Source organism: Bos mutus, chromosome 1 (genome assembly GCF_027580195.1).
Source record: "Bos mutus isolate GX-2022 chromosome 1, NWIPB_WYAK_1.1, whole genome shotgun sequence".
NCBI lineage: Eukaryota > Metazoa > Chordata > Mammalia > Artiodactyla > Bovidae > Bos > Bos mutus.
In genome coordinates this window covers 89,975,507-89,992,077 of record NC_091617.1, presented here as the reverse complement: position 1 = coordinate 89,992,077, position 16,571 = coordinate 89,975,507, and the positions used below count along the sequence as shown (strand labels likewise).

The 16,571-nt window shown below is 37.1% G+C and overlaps 1 pseudogene; it reads right to left on the bottom strand.

The window, feature by feature from the left end:
• Window positions 1-16,571, bottom strand: part of LOC102280822 (E3 ubiquitin-protein ligase RNF135-like) — a 44,407-nt pseudogene that overhangs the window by 2,651 nt on the left and 25,185 nt on the right.

Sequence of the window (16,571 nt, the reverse complement as noted above, 5' to 3'; positions counted from 1 at the left end):
TTTTGAAAATTAGATCTGTTTTTAACATAAATGTGTGTGAATACATATATAAATGTGTGTGTGTGTGTGTGTGTGTGAGTGCTTAGTCACTCAATTATGTCTGACTCTTTGTATCCCCACAGACTGCAGCCCTCCAGGCTCCTCTGTCCATGGAATTCTCCAGGCAAGAATATTGGAGTGGGTTGCCATTCCCTTTTCCAGGATATAGATGTGTATATGTATGTGTATAAATATATAGTAACATGTGTATATGTGTATAGATATACAGGTGTCTATTTACATCTATATGCATGTACATACATGTGTATGTAATATGCATGTGTTTGTCTATTTGTATCTTTTTTTTTTCTCTCTCTAAAATTTTAAATCTGCCACAGGTATACATGTGTTCCCCATCCTGAACCCTCCTCCCTCCTCCCTTCCCATACCATCCCTCTGGGTCGTCCCAGTGCACCAGCCCCAAGCATCCAGTATCATGCATCGAACCTGGACTGGCGACTCGTTTCATATATGATATTATACATATTTCAATGCCATTCTCCCAAATCATCCCACCCTCTCCCTCTCCCACAGAGTCCAAAAGACTGTTCTATACATCAATGTCTCTTTTGCTGTCTCGTATACAGGGTTATTGTTACCATCTTTCTAAATTCCATATATATGTGTTAGTATACTGTATTGGTGTTTTTCTTTCTGGCTTACTTCACACTGTATAATAGGCTCCAGTTACACACACAAATACATTTAAGGAAGTTGGAGGTTAAGTGAAAGTTCTTTTATTTGTTAGTCATAACGATAAAGTGAAAAGAAAACATATTTCTTCTTAAATTGTTATGTTGAAAAATGTTGTTTTTCAGATTCTCATTTAAAACAAAACTGTGAATTCATACTTATTCACTCAGTCATGGCATTCCCCGTATAGTTTTTAAATCCAAGTGAACCACAGAGCAATCCAAACATAGCTCTGTCAGAGTACTGGAGCACTATATAAGAGAGTAAATTCTTTATATGTTCCGAGCTTTGGCAGAAAATGAAATATTTCTCTAACATAGGATTTTGAAGTTAAGGAGAACTAATATGAAATAAATACCGTGGTCTCTTAATAGCTTTACTGAGGTATAATCAACATAACAACTAATTGCATCTATTTAAAATGTGCAAAGTAAAATATGATGTACATTCTTGATGTTGTTTAATTGCTGAGTCATGGTTGACTTTTGTGACCCCTTGGACTATAGCATGCCAGGCTCCTCTGTCCATGGGATTTCCCTGGCAGTAATACTGGGGATATGTAGTAGAGGTAGTAGATGTATTAAACTTATTACTTTTTCGAAGATTTTTTTTTTAACTTCCATATGAAGTTTAGAGTTAGCTTGTCAATTTAACGAAGATTAAATTGAATATACTCAGAATTTTAACCATATTGCATTCAACTTTTAGATAAATTTATAGAGAACTGACCAATTAGCAACATTGAATTTTGGGACCAAAAACACACATTCTCCATTTATTGTGGTCTTTTAAATTCAAAAATATTTTGTAGTTTTCAACGTAGAGCTCTTTTAAGTTTTGGTTAAATTTATCCCTCAGTACTTGTTTTTTTATACTAGTATAAATGGTAACTTCAAAACATTTTAATTTCTTGGGAATTTCCCTGGCAATCCAGTGTTTAAGGTTCTAATCTTCCACTGCAGGGGCCATAGGTTCAGTCCCTGGTCAGGGAACTAAAAATAAACAAAATACAAAAAATTTAGTTTTGTTTTATTTTTTGCTACTATTGATTGTGCGTTGATCTTATATCCTATAACATTTACTAAACTCACTTAAATTCTTCTGCTTCTTTCCAGCTTCCATCATATTTGACACATATGATTGGCAATTTGCTAATAAATATAATTTTGTTTCTTCCTCTAAATCTCTATGCCTTTCATTACTTTCATGGCATATTACATTGGTTAAAGCTTTCAATGCAATGTTGAATAGCAGTGTGAGAGCAGAAATCCTTGCTATTTTATTTTTACTTTACAGGGAAACATTCATTCTTTCAGTCTTAAATATTGGGCATAGTTTTTCATAAATTACTTTTACCAAGATAGGAAAGATCTCTTATATTTTTACTTTCCTGAAAACTTTAAATATGTTTCCTATATATTTGAAAATTTCATAAAACTTATATTTTTTAATATGTTATGCAATTAGTACATTGATTTTGTAATATTTAGTCATGTGTTCCTAGGATAAATCCAGCTTATTCTCATCATGTATTATCTTTCTATGCATTATTGTGTTTAGTCTGTTAATATTTTGTTAAAATATTTTTTCATCTAGATTCATGATGGATATTGGTCAGTAGTTTTCTCCTAATATCCTCTTCTGGTTTTAGTATCAAAATAATACTAGACTCATAGAATGATATGAGAAGAATATCCTCTTCTTCAACTTTCTGGGAGAGCTTATTCAGTGGTAGTATTTTTTTTTTTTTTTCATAAATATTTGGCAGCATGTACTAACAAAGCCTTCTGGGCCTGGAGTTTTCCTTCATGGAAGGCTTTTAACTACAATTTTTTTTTTCATTTTTTAATAGATATAGGGCTTTCAGACTTTATTTCTTCTTAAGTCAGCCTTGTCTTTTTCAAGAAATTTATCCATTTAATCTTAATTGTGGGATTTTGTTACTATTGCTGTTGTTTAGTTGCTAAATCATATCTAACTCTTTTGTGACCCCCATGCACTGCACACCACAGGCTCCTCTGTCCATGGGATTTCCCAGGCAAGAATCCTGGAGTGGGTTGCCATTTCCTTTCATAGGGAATCTTCTGGACCCAGGGATTGAATCTGCCTCTCCTGCATTGACGGGAGGATTCTTTACCACTGAGCCACCAGGGAAGCCCACATTGTGGGATATATTGGTATAAAATTGCTTATGATTTTTCCTGTGGTCATGTATGGATGTGAGAGTTGGACTGTGAAGAAAGCTGAGTGCTGAAGAATTGATACTTTTGAACTTTGGTGTTGGAGAAGACTCTTGAGAGTCCCTTGGACTGCAAGGAGATCCAACCAGTCCATCCTAAAGGAGATCAGTCCTGGGTGTTCTTTGGAAGGAATGATGCTAAAGCTGAGACTCCAGTACTTTGGCCACCTCATGCGAAGAGTTGACTCATTGGAAAAGACTCTGATGCTGGGAGGGATTGGGGGCAGGAGGAGAAGGGGATGACAGAGAATGAGATGGCTGGATGGTGTCACTGACTCGATGGACATGAGTTTGAGTGAACTCCAGGAGTTGGTGATGGACAGGGAGGCTTGGCATGCTGCAATTCATGGGGTCGCAAAGAGTCGGACATGACTGAGTGACTGAACTGAACTGAACTGAATATTACCATTTTTTTTTAAGTATACATGAAATCTAGAGTGATTTTACTTCATTCATTCCTGATGCTGCTTTCTTATATATATATATATTTTTTTCCCCAAAATTAGTCCAGCTAGAAGTTCATCAAAATTTGTTAATCTTTCCAAAAAGTCAGCCTTTGATTTCTGTTAATTTTCACTCTTTTTTCCCTCATTTTCTCTCTCCTTCTGATTTCTTTTTTTGTTTGTTTATTTCTTTCTTCTGCTTCCCTTGGATTTTATTTGTTGTACTCTTTCTGATTGCTTAATGCTGAGGTATTCAATTTGAGACTTTCTTCTTTTCAAATATAGACATCTAGTGTTATATATTTCTCTTAAGTGCTGCATTAGCTGCATTCTACAAATCTTGATACATTTAGTTTTTAATTTTTCTCAGTTCAATGTATTTTCTAATTTTTTCCCCTCAGAAGTATGCTATTTAGTTTCCAAATACTTGAGAATTTTCCAGATATATTTTTTGATTTCTAATTTCATCTCATTTTTTTCATCCAGGTTTGATGCACGATACTGGATGCTTGGGGCTGGTGCACTGGGACAACCCAGAGGGATGGTGTGGGGAGGGAGGAGGGAGGAGGGTTCAGGATTGGGAACACATGTATACCTGTGGTGGATTCATTTTGATATTTGGCAAAACCAATACAATATTGTAAAGATTAAAAATAAAATAAAATTTAAAAAATAATAATAAAATAAAAAAAAAATACATTCTATGACTTAAATACTTTTAAATGTGCTTATCTTCTTTTGTGAATTAAAAAAAATGCTTTATGTTAGAAAATGATTCCTGCATATTTGAATGTTTAGTATGTCATTGGGTGGAGAGTTCAAGAGCTATCTATCCATAGTGATTTCCTTTTTCTTTCTTTTATTTTTAGTGATTTTCTATTGACCAGTTCTACTAATTTGTGTTAAGAATTCTTTTCTCTCTTTTTTTTCTGGCTGCATGTTGATTATATCTTAAAAGTTTGCAAAATATACAAGCAACTCCTACAGCTCAACTCCAGAAAAATAAACAATCAAAAAATGGGCCAAAGATCTAAATAGACATTTCTCCAAAGAAGACATACAGATGGCTTTTTCAACATCTTGTGTTTCAGGGATCTGTGAGATACCATTTCACACCAGTCAGAATACGATCCAAAAGTCTACAAATAATAAATGCAGGTGGAGAAAAGGAACCCTCTTACACTGTTGGTGGGAATGCAAACTAGTACAGCCACTATGGAGAACAGTGTGGAGTAAAAATTTAAATATTTTTACTGCTGGGCATACACACTGAGGAAACCAGAGGGAAACAGACACATGTACCCCAATGTTCATCGCAGCACTGTTTATAATAGCCAGGACACGGAAGCAACCTAGATGTCCATCAGCAGATGAATGGATAAGAAAGCGGTGGTACATATACACAATGGAGTATTACTCAGCCATTAAAAAGAATACATTTGAATCAGTTCTAAAAGGTGGATGAAACTGGAGCCTATTATACAGAGTGAAGTAAGCCAGAAGGAAAAACACCAATACACATATATATGGAATTTAGAAAGATGGTAACAATTTTGTACGAGACAGCAAAAAGAGACACTGATTTGTTTGGACTCTGTGGGAGAGGGAGAGGGTGGGAAGATTTTTTGAAACATGTGAAATGTCATGTGTGAAACGAGATGCCAATCCAGGTTCAATGCACGATGCTGGATTAGTGCACTGGGTTGGGGATGGTATGGGGAGGGAGGAGGAGGAGGGTTCAGGATGGGGAACACATGAGAAATAAAGGAATAAAAAATTTAAAAAAATTAAAAAAAAAAAAAAAAAAAGTTTGACTATAGTGTATCTTGGGCACTTTCATTTTTTTTTTTCCCCTTGTGTTTTAGGGATCTGTGGTTGTATACTTTATATCAGGTTTGGGAAATTTTCAGTAAATATTTAAATATTTTTATGTACTACTTCTCATATTTAATGTCTCCAGTTACATATACGTTAGCATGTTTGAAATATTCCCACAGTTCACTCTATTTTCTGTTTGTTTGGTTGGTTTTTTTACTATGTCACTGACAGGTAAATTTAGTTGTTGGCAAAGAGAAAGAGAGAATGCCTGCTAGTTGTGGAGAATAGGAGAGTCAACGGCTTAATTTGAAAACAATAAGCTCAGAAAAAGCTCTTGCCTCTTGCTAGGGAGTGTCCTCTTGCTCCCTTCCTGCTGGTAAAAACGTCTGAGGGGTTAGAGGTGAAGATCCTCAGACTCTCAGGGAATCCTTTCCTCCACGTCCGTGTACTCGCAAAAGACAGGGATAGGACAAGAGGTCCTTCCTGAGGCCTGGCCAATCCTAAGGTTTAGAGAAGTCTACTATACCCAAATAGAGAAGGAAATGGCAACCCACTTCAGTATTCTTGCCTGGAGAACTCCATGGACAGAGGAGTCTGGCAGGCTACAGTCCATGCGGTATAAAAGAGTTGGACACGACTGAGCAGCTAACACTGTACCCACCGACTCATTTTCTTATGCTACATCTAACTTGCCATTCATCTTATTCAGCGAAATTTTTTAGAAATTATTGTTGTCACTTCAAAAAGTTCTAATTGAGTCTATTTTTACAGCTTCAATTTGTTTACTTTTTGAACATATGGAATACAGTTATAACACATTTTTTCAATGTCCTTGTCTAACTCTAACATCTATCAGATCAGATCAGATCAGATCAGTCACTCAGTCGTGTCCAACTCTTTGTGACCCCATGAATCGCAGCACGCCAGGCCTCCCTGTCCATCACCAATGCCCGGAGTTCACTCAGACTCACATCCATCGAGTCAGTGATGCCATCCAGCCATCTCATCCTCTATCATCCCCTTCTCCTCCTGCCCCCAATCCCTCCCAGCATCAGAGTCTTTTCCAAGGAGTCAACTCTTCGAATGAGGTGGCCAAAGTACTGGAGTTTCAGCTTTAGCATCATTCCTTCCAAAGAACATCCAGGGCTGATCTCCTTCAAAATGGACTGGTTGGATCTCCTTGCAGTCCAAGAGACTCTCAAGAGTCTTCTCCAACACCACAGTTCAAAAACATCAATTCTTCGGTGCTCAGCTTTCTTCACAGTCCAACTCTCACATCCATACATGACCACTGGAAAAACCATAGCCTTGACTAGACTAACCTTTGTTGGCAAAGTAATGTCTCTGTTTTTGAATCTGCTATCTAGGTTGGTCATAACTTTCCTTGCAAGGAGTAAGTGTCTTTTAATTTCATGGCTGCAGTCACCATCTGCAGTGATTTTGGAGCCCCCCAAAATAAAGTCTGACACTGTTTCCACTGTTTCTCCATCCATTTCCCATGAAGTGATGGGACCGGATGCCATGATCTTCATTTTCTGAATGTTGAGCTTTAAGCCAACTTTTTCACTCTTCACTTTCACTTTCATCAAGAGGCTTTTTAGTTCCTCTTCACTTTCTGCCATAAGGGTGTTGTCATCTGCATATCTGAGGTTATTGATATTTCTCCCAGCAATCTTAATTCCAGCTTGTGCTTCTTCCAGTTCAGCATTTCTCATGATGTACTCTGTATATAAGTTAAATAAACAGGGTGACAATATACAGCCTTGACGTACTCCTTTTTCTATTTAACCAGGCTGTTGTTCTATGTCTAGTTCTAACTGTTGCTTCCTGACCTGCATACACATTTCTCAAGAGGCAGATCAGGTGGTCTGGTATTCCCATCTCTTTCAGAATTTTCCACAGTGTATTGTGATCCACATAGTCAAAGGCTTTGGCATAGTCAATAAAGCAGAAATAGATGTTTTTCTGGAACTCTCTTGCTTTTTCCATGATCCAGCAGATGTTGGCAATTTGATCTCTGGTTCCTCTGCCTTTTCTAAAACCAGCTTGAACATCAGGAAGTTCATGGTTCACATATTGCTGAAGCCTGGCTTGGAGAATTTTGAGCATTACTTTACTAGCATGTGAGATGAGTGCAATTGTGCAGTAGTTTGAGCATTCTTTGGCATTGCCTTTCTTTGGGATTGGAATGAAAACTGACCTTTTCCAGTCCTGTGGCCACTGCTGAGTTTTCCAAATTTGCAGGCATATTATGTGCAGCACTTTCACAGCATCATCTTTCAGGATTTGGAATAGCTCAACTGGAATTTCATCACCTCCACTAGCTTTGTTCGTACTGATACTTTCCAAGGCCCTTTACTTCACATTCCAGGATGTCTGACTCTAGGTCAGTGATTCACACCATCATGATTATCTGAGTTGTGAAGATCTTTTTTGAACAATTATTCTGTGTATTCTTGTCATCTCTTCTTAATATCTTCTGCTTCTGTTAGGTCCATACCACTTCTGTCCTTTATCAGTTTTCAAACAAAGGAATGATTATTCTCCTCCTTCTGAGTCATGTTTTACTGCTTCTTTGTATGCCTGATTTTCTTTCATTGGATGTACAAAACTGTGAACTTCACCTTGTTGGGTTCTGGCTGTTTTTGTATCTCTACTGTTCTTTCTTTAACTTTGTTCTGACATGTGGTTATGTGGATACAATCTGATGGGTTTGGATCTTGCTTTTATTTTTCATTTGGCTGATTAGAAGCAGAGGTCAGTCTAGGGCTAACTACCTTCCACTAGTGAGGTTAGGCATTCCTGGGTACTTTACTCAATGCTCCATATTTTAATAAGTTTTTCCAGTCTGACTGGTTGAAATAGGCACTGTTCTTGGTATTGTAAAATCCTGAACAATATTCTTTCTTATAATTTAGATGGTTCTTTTCCTAGTCTTAGCTAGTTTCCTCAAACATATTCAGTAGTCATTATCTACTGAGTACTTAAAGAAGATTCTATACAGAGACTGCCTCTTTGATACTTTGTTCTGAAAAATCTAGACATCATGATCTTCCTTGAAATTTTTGTTTGACATAGATCTAAGAAACTTACATGATACAGGACATGGGTTAAGTAACATAAATAAAATTATTTACACATAACAAGAAGATTGGACTTTGTTATTCCTGAATCACTAAATTATTTTGTATATTAACATTCATTATTGTTTAGCTGATTTTTTCCTAATTATCCAAACTCATAATCTGTTTTAGCACTAATTTTCTTTCTATATAACTTTTTCATTTACTTTGTTCATTTCTGCTCTCCAAACATGGCTGTTTCTTGATACATGGAAGAAAAAGTGTAATTTTTTTTGACCCTGTATATTAATTTCCCCCACACTGACTGCCAAAATATTTTCCATAGACTTCTGCTAGAAATACTACATTGTTTAAATACTACAATGCCACTCCTGTGGATTGACAGACATACCTCTATATATTGAATTTATCTTGTCATTTAATGAGAAACTTCTTGCTAACTAGGGGGTGTCAAATTGGTTTCAATCATGCTAACTATGGGTAGATGTGAGACCAGTCTATAGTTCTATAGTTCAGTCTATAGAACTGGCTAAGAAAAGAGAAATTTCCTACTGAAACCATTTGGAGTGCCTTGGCATGATTTCAGTAAAAGTTATTCAGTAAAATAATCCCGCATGTAGAAAGAATATGCTCAGGGGAAATTCTAAGTTATTAGCGTAGGAATCAGGGCTGTCTGTGTCAAGCATTCCCTCTTCCTAGCAAAAATGGGGACAGAACACAGCAGCTACAAAGAAACAGTAACAACAGCAAAATCTGATTGTAAGAGAGATTGTGGGTATCCTTTGAAAGTGTTTTGTTTGTGTTTAAAATTCCAAGAAAATAGGGAACTCTTAAAAGATACACAGCAGAAATCAAATCATAAGGTGCTGAAAGACAATATGAGAACTATAAAAAATATATATGTTATACATTGAATATGGATTTTCAACACATATTTTATGAAATCTGATAACAATGGAAATAAGAATAATTTCAGCTGAAGAGAGCAAGTGAAATGAATATAAATGGCATTTTTTCTTGACTGGTAAGTAGAGCTTTACATAATTCATCATGAAAGCCACTTTTATAATCCACATAAATGAGTTTTATGATGATGGCAAATCAGAGGTATGTGAGAAATATAATCTGAGTCAAAACAATTTTACCATTAATGTCTGGTTTAGTTTACTGATAACATAAATTTATTGTACTGTAGATTCAGAGAGATGAGGAACATATGCCATTCAATAAACATTATGAAGAATAAAAGAAAAACTAAGCTGGAAGTCACTGGAGAATAGTTCTTTGATTGTTTGCTTGGAGTAGGTATAAAACTCAGTGTAATGAATCTCATGAGGGCAGAAAGAGAACATAAATGAAAAGGGATCATATTTTACCAAACAGCACCTTGGGAAGTTCCAACATGAGACTTTTTTTGGTTATGATAAGATTATCATTACTTTGAAAGTTTACGTTTAGGACAGGCCAGTTGATACTGAGTTATGAAGAGAAACGTGATGAGAAAATGTTAAAGAAATCAGGAAAGTAACAGCAATAATTGGATTGCCCTCATTGGCTATAAAATTAGAAGGTACTTTGAAAGCACAATAAACATATGAATTATGTTTTGAGAAATTCCGGCTGGAATTTAAAACACAAACGGAGTTAGGAAAAAAAAAAAAAGAACTTGGGGTTGAAATTAGTAGGAACTCACCAATGTTTTCTGGCATGGTTTTTATTTTGTGTTATCAAGAATTTTCATTCACACCTTAATATTAAAGTTGATGACAGAATTTTAATAAGGTCAAATTATATTGATCCTTAGTTTTGGTTCTTTTTATTAGTTTCTTAAATAGGAAGCAAAAGAACACAGGAGAGTAATTGAAGGATCTGCTTTATATAGTAAACATTTTAATATTGATAATTGCATTTTGAAAACTAAGGTAATGTAATCATTAATTGTCACATTTGAACCCAAGCTATTGCAATTTGCTAATTTGAATACTTGAATTACATTTTTATAATGAGTCTATATTGGTCTTCCATTTTTATTCATCATGTCTTCTTAAATTGTAAGCAACTAATGATGGGGATAAAAGAATAGCATTTACCCTTGATTGAGCAATAAACGCTAACTCTTTCCTTATGTTCATAAACAGATGCTTTAGAAGGAGTAGCTTATCTCAATCACTTTTCCAGGGAAAGGGGACAACAAACAAAGGAAGCTTCTTGAGAGAGGCATGCATCACCATCCTTGTAGATTACTAGCTAGCACATAACTTGAAGGTAGGGGTCAAGCCTTTAATTAAATAATTCAATAAATAAGCTTTCTTCTAGACAATAATAGTATATCAGTAAAAGCATACAAAATCTCTGCACTTATGGGGCTTACATTCTACCTTGCAAAAAAGACTGAATAAAAAAAATAAGAGCAGTATATAGGGATGCATATAATAAGTTCTAAGGAGCAGAACAAAATTGAAAAGAGGGCGAGAAATTGTTGATGTGGGGACTTCCCTGGTGGTGCAGTAGATAAGAATCCACCTGCCCATGCAGGTGACACAAGTTTGATCCCTGATCTGGGAAGAATGCACATGCAGTGGAATCTTAGAGCTGGTAAGCCTGTATGCCACAACCTCTGAGCCTGTGTGTTACATCTATGGAAGCCTCATGCCTTAGAGCCCATGCTGTGCAACAAGAGAAGCCACCAAACTGAGAAGCCCAGGCACCGCAACTAGAGAGTAACCCATGCTTGCTGCAACTAGAGAAAGCCCACACAAAGCAATGAAGACCCAGTGCAGCCAAAAACTAAAAATTAATTAATTAAAAAAATTGTTGATGTGGAAATGGAGATTCTTATATAGATGAGGTAATGGGGCAGGTCTCACTGAAGAGATCACATTTACTTAAAGGAATACAATTAATGAAGGGTATATTATACAAATATCAGAGAAGAACATTCCAGAAAGAGACAACAGAAAATGCAAAGGTATTCTCTGAGGCAGGAGGTACCTAGGATGATTTTTGAACAGAGACAATGAGGCCCACACAACTAAAAGGAAACAAACAAGACAGAGTGAGTAGCAGAAGATAAAATAACCCAGGTTCAAAGTTGTCAACTATATACAGCTTTACACATCACCATGGGCTTAGATTTTCAATGTGAATGATATACGAAGCCATTCACGGTTTGTCGAGCAGAAATATAACATGATCTAAGTTACTCTGGCAGCTGAATTAAAAATAGACTTTAGGAGCCGTAGCAGAATCAGAAATACCAGTTAGGAAGCTATTGCTTAAAAGCAAACAAGATATAAGGAAAGTGTGGATTCAGGTAGAATATTGGAAGCAGTGTAGACACGATTGGATTTTGGATATATTTTAGCAATAGAGGAAAAATTATTTAATGATAGATTGGACATGGAGTACGTACAAAATAAAACAGTCAAGAATGGCACCAAGTTCTTCAGGATACACATCAAGAGAAATGGAGTTGTTATTAACTAAGATGTGAAAGACTGAGAGAGCAGCAGGCTGTGGGGGAGGTAATCAGGTTATACTGACAAGAACATTTTTGCAGGATTGGACCAGGTTCAAAAAAGAAAGCATGAAGACCAGCTGGAATAGACTACTTCTTCAAGGAGTTTTGCTTTACAAGGAAGGAGATGAGCAGGACTACAACCAGAAGTAGAAAGGTAGTTGAGATTGTATTTTATTGTATTTTAAGATGGGGGTATAACTGGGTATGTATTTGAAAATAGAATGAATAGAGTTAAAAATGATCATTCAGGAGAGGAAAGGGAAACTTACTGGAATACCATGACTGATTCAGCCTCTGGGTTAATCCACGAACTAAAGCGGCCACACACTACATTCATTACCTTTAATCTGTTACATTAAACTCTAATTTCCACAAAAACTTGGATAATAATATTAATACTCATGTAATAATCTAATACCATTATAAAATTAACAAAGAACTCAGAAGGACTAGAAGATTTTCAATCACTACTTATTCCCCTATTAGCTTTTAGCAAGCAACCTAAGGCAAGTAACTTAGTGATTAACTATTTGCCTAAAATCTTTCTTAGGTTCTGAGTTGAAAACAAAAACAGCAACAACAAAAATGTTTGCCAAACAAACATGCCTTTATTTGGACTAATGGAGCCAATTCAACCTCTGGAATAAACTAGTCTGAGTAAACCTGGTTATGCTACAGTAACAACATGAATTGTTGGTCTTTTATTACAAAATTAATTCATGTTTTGCTCTCACAGTATGTCTGTTATGAGTCGACAATGGTGATTCTCCACTGCAGTCATTCAAGGAGCCAAGTTACTAAAAGAAGCTCCCTCTTACATATGTTTCCATGATCTGAGCTCTAACACGTATTTTAACTCCAAACAGGAGAAGGCAATGGCACCCCACTCCAGTACTCTTGCCTGGAAAATCCCATGGATCGAGGAGCCCGGTAGACTGCAGTCCATGGGGATGCTAGGAATCAGACATGACTGAGCGACTTCACTTTCACTTTTCACTTTCATGCACTGGAGAAGGAAATGGCAACCCACTCCAGTGTTCTTGCCTGGAGAATCCCAGGGACGGGGGAGCCTGGTGGGCTGCCGTCTATGGGGTCGCACAGAGTCGCACGCAACTGAAAAGACTTACTTAGCAGCAGCAGCAACTCCAAACAATATTGAATTCATGAATTGCCAACACCAAAGGTATTTTGCTCTTCTGAATTGTAATCACTTAGTAATCATTTATCCTTTCTTGGAAAAGTACCAAGAGCATAATTAGCACCTGGCAATTGATTCCTTTCTGTTCTCAATGAGAATGCGGTCAACAGTTCACTCCCTGTGAACTGCTTGTTACCCTGTGGCTTCCCTTGTGGCTCGGCTGGTAAAGAATCTGCTTGCAGTGCAGGAGACCTGGGTTTGATCCCTTGGTTGGGAAGATCCCCTGGAGAAGAGAAAGGCTACCCACTCCAGTATTCTGGCCTGGAGAATTCCATAGACTGTACAGTCCATTGGGTCGCAAAGAGTCAGACACGAGTGAGCAACTTTCACTTTTATTTATACATATATATATATATATATATATATATTTTTTTACCTCAAGCAGTACTCCATAACAGTTTCTGCTTATTCCCTTAGCATCAGCATGTTCTTTAACCTTGAGGCTAGTTGTTTTGAGAGTTTGAGTCTGTGTGTAAATGCCCTATTTTGCAATGCAGAGGTTGTACTACAATATTTTGCTCTAAAGATCACATTAATTTTCAGTGAAAATGACAATACTGTTTTATACCTCTCCTATAAACTCTGTGAAGGATCATATTGGATACTATAATTTCTTTCTAAAACTAGGCAATCATCAAAGCAGATGACATGTTTTTTAACTAAGAATCACAATGTAATTTAAAAAAATTGTCTAACTATATGTTATTACTCACATTGGGAGAAGTAGTACTTCTGTACACATCAAAAGTGCATATACATGTGGAAAAATTCACTTTGAAAACCAACTGGAAACTGGCAAAAGGACTCCTGGACAACCAAGGCTATAAGAAAAACACACAGGTAATTGGGTAGGAAGGGAAGAAAGCTATTGGTTCAGGACCTGTGCCCCTGGGAGGAGACTCAGAGGAAAAAGGAGATAACATGCTGAAGAGGGATGGATACATACCTGCTCTGGGGAAGGAGTGGGGAAAGCCACAAATTGGATGCCCCATTCCTGAGGTCCTACACAGGGGACCTGCCGCTAAATAAAGATCAATAAACACTTTTAGAATATTTCACTAAATGATGATGATTTAAGTAATTAATATTATAGGCACTGTTCGTCATTTTAGGGAAGAAAGGCACATCCATTTCACTGATTGTAAAAATCACTGTTGCTCAATGAAAGAGATAGGAAAATTTAGAGTGGCATGGGGAATTTTCCAAATGTTTCACTTGGAATTTCTTACTTTTGTGAAGAATAACAGAGATAAATGCAAACAAAGTAGAAGACATTCCAGCTGTATGGAACCAACTCTTGATAAATGACTCAGAGGTGTTCGGTACACAACAAAGGAATTCTTAAGAGAAATAGGAGCTGCTCTTAAAGTAGCCTGGACAAAATGCAGTCACATTTGTCAGATGTGGTGAAATTTGCTGTGGTCTCAGCATCTCTGTAGTCCAGGGAACTGAGGTTTATGGAGAAAGTGAAGTTAGATTGTCAGGATATTAGAGATGCAGGAAGAAGCTAGGGATGAGGGAAACCTCAGAAGAATAAAAAAGAGAGAGAGAGAGAAAGATCTGTATCTATTTTTCCATCTTCCTGTCTTTCTCTTTCATACTAAACTCTTATTCATTTTTTCCCAACTTTGTTGAGGTATAATTGACTTAACATTTTGTAAGTTTATGATATACAATGTGATGATTTCAAATGAAAAATACTGCGAAATGACTACCAAAATAAAGTTAACACATTCATTACCTCACTTAGTTACTTTATGGGATGGCACGAGCTGAATATATTTTAAATCTACTCTCTTAGCAATGTATACAATGTAGTATTGTTAACTATCTTCACCAGGCTATACATTAGATCTTTTAACTTACTCATTTTATAGCTAACTGGAAGTTTGACTCCCATCATTTATCCCCCCCACCGCTAGCTCCTGACAACCTTCAATCTATTCTCTGTTTCTAAAGATCAATTTTTGAATTCCACATGTAAGTGAGATTATATATTATTTGTCTTTCTTCAGTTAGCATAACACTCTCAAGCTTTATCCATGTTGTTACAAATGGCAGGATTTCTTTCTTTTGAATGACTAACTAATATTTCATTATATCTATCACATTTTCTTTATCCATCCATCAAAAGACACAGGCTGAGGGTTTGGCTCAAGTTGGCAGAGTAAAAGACAATGGATCTCACCTCCAACCATGAACACATCAAAAGTACATATACATGTGGAAAAATTCTCTTTGAAAACCAACTGGAAACTGGCAAAAGGACACTTGGACAACCAAGGCTATAAGAAAAATACACAGGCAATTGGGTAGTAAGGGAAGAAAGTGATTGGGTCAGGACCTGTGCCCCTGGGAGGGGACTCAGAGGAAAAGGGAGATAACATGGAGAGGGGAGGGATGGATATACACCTGCTCTGGGGAAGGAGCGGTAAAAGCCACAAATTGGATGCCCCAGTCCTGAGGTCCTACACAGGGGAGATCAGCCCTCTGGCTGTTCAGAGGACAGCTGAGACCAATAGAAGGGCTGTAGGAAGCCTGGACTGTGCATGTGAGGAGAGATCAAATAAGGTTTGCACTTGAGTGAGGGTTCAGAGAGCTCTGCTGCAGTGGCTGCTGGGTTTCCTGTGGCTCCTTGCCCTGCTTTCCAGCCTAAGCTGAGAGCCTGCACTGGCCCTCTCATAGCGCAGCTCTGGATCTCGGGTGGCCCCAACCAGGGAAAAGACCTGACCATGTGATGCAGAGGCCATCCAGTCTAGAGGAAAAGCCTGCATGAGGCAGCAATGCTCTTTGAAAGAAAATCTGTATCTTAAAGAGAAGATTTTCTTAAGATTATTATTCTTGAGGTTAAATAAGGATAGGGGGCAAGATAAAAAATGGATATCATTTTCTGGAAAACAGTCTCATTTGTTCTATGTTTATCAACTGATTAGCTTTAAAATAGAATAATGGCCCATTTACCCCCCTCATTTTGCCAGGAATGTATGGGTTGAGCTAAGTGAAACGGTTGTTTTATAAGTCAAAAAGAGTCAAATGTCAGCAATTTCATGATTTACCTAATAGAATTAAGCCTATTTGGTTTCTCATTTCTGTTCAGTAGCTTAGTTGTGTCCGACTCTTTGTAACCCCATGGACTACAGCGCGCTAAGCCTCCCTGTCCATGACCAACTCTTGGAGTTTACTCAAACTTGTGTCCGTTGAGACGGTGATGCCATCCAACCATCTCATCCTCTGTCATCCCCTTCTCCTCTTGCCTTCAATCTTTCCCAGCATCAGGGTCTTTTCAAATGAGTCAGTTCTTCACATCAGGGAGTCAAAGTATTGGAGTTTCAGCTTCAATCAGTCCCTTCCAATGAATATTCAGGGCTGATTTCCTCTATCATGGACTGGTTGGAACTCCTTGCAGGCCGAGGGACTCTCAAGAGTCTTTTCCAACACCACAAATTGAAAAGCATCAATTCTTTGGTGCTCAGCATTTTTTAGAGTCCAACTCTCACATCCATACAAGACTAGTGGAAAAACCACAGCTTTGACTTGA